The sequence below is a fragment of the Carassius gibelio genome, chromosome B10, assembly GCF_023724105.1.
Source record: "Carassius gibelio isolate Cgi1373 ecotype wild population from Czech Republic chromosome B10, carGib1.2-hapl.c, whole genome shotgun sequence".
In the NCBI taxonomy this organism is placed as follows: Eukaryota; Metazoa; Chordata; class Actinopteri; order Cypriniformes; family Cyprinidae; genus Carassius; species Carassius gibelio.
Genome location: NC_068405.1, coordinates 21,216,582 through 21,223,096, shown reverse-complemented (window position 1 = coordinate 21,223,096; position 6,515 = coordinate 21,216,582).

Genomic DNA, 6,515 nt, shown 5'->3' with positions numbered 1-6,515 from the left:
AAACAAATAAATAATAAATAATCAAATAAGATAAAATTAAATACAATAATAAATCAATAATACAATCAAATTAATAAATTATTCAAATAAAATAAAAGACTAAAATATACAAAGTAAGAAATTGATAAATAATACAAAAATAAATAAAATTAAACAAATAAATTAAAGTAATTCAAATAAAGAATTAAATCAAACAAATTAAAAAAATATTTTATTTTAAAAAATCTAAATAAAATCGAACAAGAGTTTAAACAAACGTCATAAACATAAATATATTGCGTGATTTAGCTTGTAAAAAATACATCTTTGTCACTATTTGTTACCTATTCATTTATATTGTGAAAAATTAAGAGAAATATCTGTGAAATTTGTGCATATTCAGACATAAAAAATGTTGATTATGGTTTTTGTACTTCAAAATGAATGAACAAACAAACAAATAAAGCCAAATTAGGAGGAAAATAAATATAATAATTATGTCTATAAAAATAATCCAAAAGCTTTGGATAGGTTTATTTATTTATGTATTTTGTATTTTTAAATATATAAATACATACATACTAAAACAAACCAATTGAGAGAGATATTTATTAAATAATCTAACAATTTGGGTTATGGATTTTGTACTTTAAAATGAATAAATGAATGAGTAAATAAATGATAAAATACAAATAAATTAATTAATAAAAAATACAAATAATAAAATTAAAACATAAACATTATTTTTCATAAAATATAAAAAATACAATATTTAGATTTCAACTACATCTATTTTAAAAAGAGCGATCTGCTTATCCAGCATGGTTATCTTTTTCATGTTCAGGCTAATAGCATTTGTTCCAATCAATAACTGAAGTAACACTTGCAGTGTGTTTGGACTCTGTCCTGCATTACATTATAAGCACTCAAGAGGAGGGACATTTACCGTTGTAACTGAAGGGTCAAACACTGGTTAAATCACAAACAATGAAGGGACATTTCCACAGTATCAGTAACTGACAGCAGAATCAATGCAGTAGAATCAGCAATGCTGGCATCTCAGCCGTTCGGCTCCCACTAACACACTGATGGATGCCGTCGTTGAGGGGAGTCCACAATAGTAGATTGTTAAAAGAACTGATATATACAGTATTCATGAATATATAACACTGGATTACCGTCATTCTTTGAACATCTGTCACAAACGTTCACTATTAACAAAATATTGCAACAGATGTGATATTTTATCTTTTTGTCCTGAAATATGAACAGTACACAGGACTAAATGAGAAGGTCATGCATCTCAAAATGACGCTGGAGGCAGATGCAACTATTTTGTCAGAAGTATTGATTTTCTCACAACAGTGGTCTCATTTGCTTATTTTCATCTCAATTATCAGGGAGTGGCTGGATATGTACCTGGTATTTAAAACTTTTATCAAACCTGTCAGAAAATTGAGAACAATAGCAGCAAAAGACAATACGGATAGCCATTGACTTACATTGTATTTTTTTCACCATATAAGTCAATGGCTACCGTTAACTGTTTGGTTACCAACATTCTTCAAAATAACTTATTTTGTGCTCAATGGAAAATACAGGTTTGAAAAAACTTGAGGGTGAGTAAATGATGAAAGAATTTTTGATAGATGTTTTAAAAATAAAAATGAATAAAAACTATTAAGACATTAAAAAATGAATGAAAAATAAGAAAAACACAACAAAATAATTAAAATGAAAATGCCTTGAAAATGTTACTTGAAATAAAATAAACTGAATTAAACTATATATATATATATATATATATATATATATATATATATATATATATATATATATATATATATATATAGTTATATATATATATATAACTATATACAGTCTTGTTCAAAATAATAGCAGTACAATGTGACTAACCAGAATAATCAAGGTTTTTAGTATATTTTTATTGCTATGTGGCAAACAAGTTACCAGTAGGTTCAGTAGATTGTCAGAAAACAAACAAGACCCAGCATTCATGATATGCACGCTCTTAAGGCTGTGCAATTGGGCAATTAGTTGAAAGGGGTGTGTTCAAAAAAATAGCAGTGTCTACCTTTGACTGTACAAACTCAAAACTATTTTGTACAAACATTTTTTTTCTGGGATTTAGCAATCCTGTGAATCACTAAACTAATATTTAGTTGTATGACCACAGTTTTTTAAAACTGCTTGACATCTGTGTGGCAGGGAGTCAACCAACTTGTGGCACCTCTCAGCTGTTATTCCACTCCATGATTCTTTAACAACATTCCACAATTCATTCACATTTCTTGGTTTTGCTTCAGAAACAGCATTTTTGATATCACCCCACAAGTTCTCAATTGGATTAAGGTCTGGAGATTGGGCTGGCCACTCCATAACATTAATTTTGTTGGTTTGGAACCAAGACTTTGCCCGTTTACTAGTGTGTTTTGGGTCATTGTCTTGTTGTAACAACCATTTCAAGGGCATGTCCTCTTCAGCATAGGGCAACATGACCTCTTCAAGTATTTTAACATATGCAAACTGATCCATGATCCCTGGTATGCGATAAATAGGCCCAACACCATAGTAGGAGAAACATGCCCATATCATGATGCTTGCACCTCCATGCTTCACTGTCTTCACTGTGTACTGTGGCTTGAATTCAGAGTTTGGGGGTCGTCTCACAAACTGCCTGTGGCCCTTGGACCCAAAAAGAACAATTTTACTCTCATCAGTCCACAAAATGTTCCTCCATTTCTCTTTAGGCCAGTTGATGTGTTCTTTGGCAAATTGTAACCTCTTCTGCACATGCCTTTTTTTTAACAGAGGGACTTTGCGGGGGATTCTTGAAAATAGATTAGCTTCACACAGACGTCTTCTAACTGTCACAGTACTTACAGGTAACTCCAGACTGTCTTTGATCATCCTGGATGTGATCATTGGCTGAGCCTTTGCCATTCTGGTTATTCTTCTATCCATTTTGATGGTTGTCTTCCGTTTTCTTCCACGTCTCTCTGGTTATGCTCTCCATTTTAAGGCATTGGAGATCATTTTAGCTGAACAGCCTATCATTTTTTGCACCTCTTTATAGGTTTTCCCCTCTCTAATCAACTTTTTAATCAAAGTACGCTGTTCTTCTGAACAATGTCTTGAACGACCCATTTTCCTCAGCTTTCAAATGCATGTTCAACAAGTGTTGGCTTCATCCTTAAATAGGGGCCACCTGATTTACACCTGTTTCTTCACAAAATTGATGACCTCAGTGATTGAATGCCACACTGCTATTTTTTTGAACACACCCCTTTCAACTAATTCAACTAATTGCCCAATTGCACAGCCTTAAGAGCGTGCATATCATGAATGCTGGGTCTCATTTGTTTTCTGAGAATCTACTGAACCTACTGGTAACTTGTTTGCCACGTAGCAATAAAAAAAATACGAAAAACCTTGATTATTCTGGTTAGTCACATTGTACTGCTATTATTTTGAACAAGACTGTATATATATATAACTATATATATATATATTAAAACCTAAAAACATATTTTATTTTAGCTAGTTGCCAAAGGAACATTTGTCATTGGTTTAAAGTTTAACTTAATGTACTAATATAACTAAACTGTGCAGATATACAAAAAAAAAAACTACAGTTAAAAACTAGTTAAACAGAAAGGACAAAAACACCAAAAAATTATTTAAATGAAAACAGAAAATATACAAATAAAAACGTATTGTTAAAAACTAAATATTAATAAAAACCATAAAACCACTTCAATGACACTAAAATAACACTGTTTCAAATGATATACAGAATATTCTGAAGTCGGGGGAAGTCGTGGCCTAATGGTTAGAGGGTTGGACTCCCAATCGAAGGGTTGTGAGTTCTAGTCTCGGGCCGGACGGAATTGTGGGTGGGGGGAGTGCATGTACAGTTCTCTCTCCACCTTCAATACCACGACTTAGGTGCCCTTGAGCAAGGCATCGAACCCCCAACTGCTCCCCGGGCGCCGCAGCATAAATGGCTGCCCACTGCTCCGGGTGTGTGCTCACAGTGTGTGTGTGTGTGTGTTCACTGCTCTGTGTGTGTGCATTTCGGATGGGTTAAATGCAGAGCACAAATTCTGAGTATGGGTCACTATACTTGGCTGAATGTCACTTCACTTCACTTCTGCAACCATATATAATAACCCTATTAGTGACATCAGCTGAAAAGGAAAATGGTGCAAACCATTAATTTATAATTAAATATTATATAAACTGATTTTTTAATTCAGTATAATATGCACAAATGAACTGTGCACAACAAGGCCATGAATGTGCATTTGAAAAGTATATAGGGTAAATAACAAAAAAAGTCAATGTTTTTTGTTATTTATTTAGCTATTGGCATTTTAGACACATTCCTCTCACTAGATTCCTGCATTTAATTTGACCGCTGTTTCCCTCTAAAACAGGCCTGTGTCAATGTCTGTGTCTGTACTCACACACCGCGGCCAGACAGGAACACGCTGCTCTCAATGTGGCTGTTTTACTAGGCATCCCCTGACATGACCTCGTCAGCTCGCCTTAGACTGGCTCAGAGAGGAGAAATACCTTCATCTTGACCCAAAATGAGTATAATACTACATTCACAATAGATTATATAACAACATTTGTTCGTTTGGTGTAGCCTGCTGCAGGATTTATGGGGTAACAGTGTTGTGATTTGAACCTTTTCCTGTTTTAACCCTGGAGAAAGATTCAGATTATTCAGACTCTATCTTTTGTATTTTTTGTTAAACCCCACAGCATTTTCCTTTCACACTAAGCTAAAACTGTGATTTTTTTTTGCTCATTTGTCACCATCCTGGTTTTTGCAGCTCTCGTGTTTTTGGATCAAATTTTACATCACAGGTTAAAAAAATACTAAACTGCTCGTACTTTGTTGTTTTAGAAGATGCTACACTGTATACTATTGTATTTTAATAATATATTTTCCAAAGTACATTACAATTAGAATACAAAAAGGTTAGGCAGGTTGTTAATTGGCATCATTTCTGCTGGAAACTATGGTCATTTTCTTCTGCTCATCCATAATAACAGGCATTCATTACAGTGAAAATCACAGGCTGAGAGTGCTGAAAGCCACCCTGCGATTTTTCGTAATGACACACAGCCTTCATGGTTTATGGTCTTCATGTCCTTGTTTTGCCACCGACATTGACCTTGCTTCAGTGTTATGAAAGTATGGTGCCTATTAGAGAACTGAAGGATGATACGTCCACAGATATAAACGTCTCAGTTATTATTTGTTTACTATAAAAAAACATAGCAACAAGGTTGACATTTTAAGATCACAGCTGCTGGCAAATATAAAGCAAAAGATATACTTCAATTCAATTCAATTCAAGTTTATTTGTATAGCGCTTTTTACGATACAAATCATTGCAAAGCAACTTTACAGAAAATTAAGTTTCTACAATATTTAGTAGTAGCTTATCAGTGGTGGTGACTGTCAGTTTGTGTGCATATGATAGGAATTTTTCAGAAAAATTAATACAAGACGTAGTCAACCAGACGATAAACACTATTAACAGCAATTATTATATGATGCAATCCCACTTGTAGCAATATTTGTTAGTTCTGTATGTTGTTCTGTAATTTGTCCTTGCCCTACTTGTCCTTGTTCACTTTCTGATGTCATTAAGACAAAGTTTTGTTGATTAATGGACTAGTTCTTTAACCCTTTAACTGTCACCCCGTCCCGTATACGGGACGCCTACATTTACTTCACTATATTACAATGAAATCTAATCTAATCTTGACAAACTATATATCATTGGAAAGGTCTAAGACTCCCAAATATATATTTTACCAATGTTTTTTGTTAAGAATTATGTAGGAAAAGTAATAGATTAATTTATGACAAGATTGTACCCTCAAAAATCTACATTATAACAGGAGTTTTGACCTTTGTTTAAAAAAAGACTTCTTCGTCGCCTTTTTTTCTATCACATTTTAGAAATCATCAGAAGTTATATATCACTTGATAAACACAAAATCTCAAAATTCATCCTTTAAAACCCATTTTAAAAGCAGACATTGCATTACCATGTAAATGGTACATCAAAATCATGTTACAAAATGTTTTCAGTCATGAATTATACAAATTTAGCTTTGTATCATGCATATTCAAGTCTATCTTCACAATCGTGAGTGACAGTTATTAATGCTTCCCTGCTGAATAAAAGTATTAATTTACATATTTTTTAAAACATTCTTGCGCCAAAGTACACCAAAGTTTCCATTTTAGATAATACAAAATAATTTAATAAAAAATAAAATAAACAAATATTTATATTTTATAAATATTTATAATATTTATAAAACAATTTAGAATATTATTTAAAAAATACAAAATATTACAAATATAATATTAAAGTTCTAAACATAACGTAACATTTTTGAAAGTTGTTTGATTTTTGTTGACGCCTTTAGACAATCGACTACATCAACACACTGTAAAATACGACATTAGCTATTTATTGTTT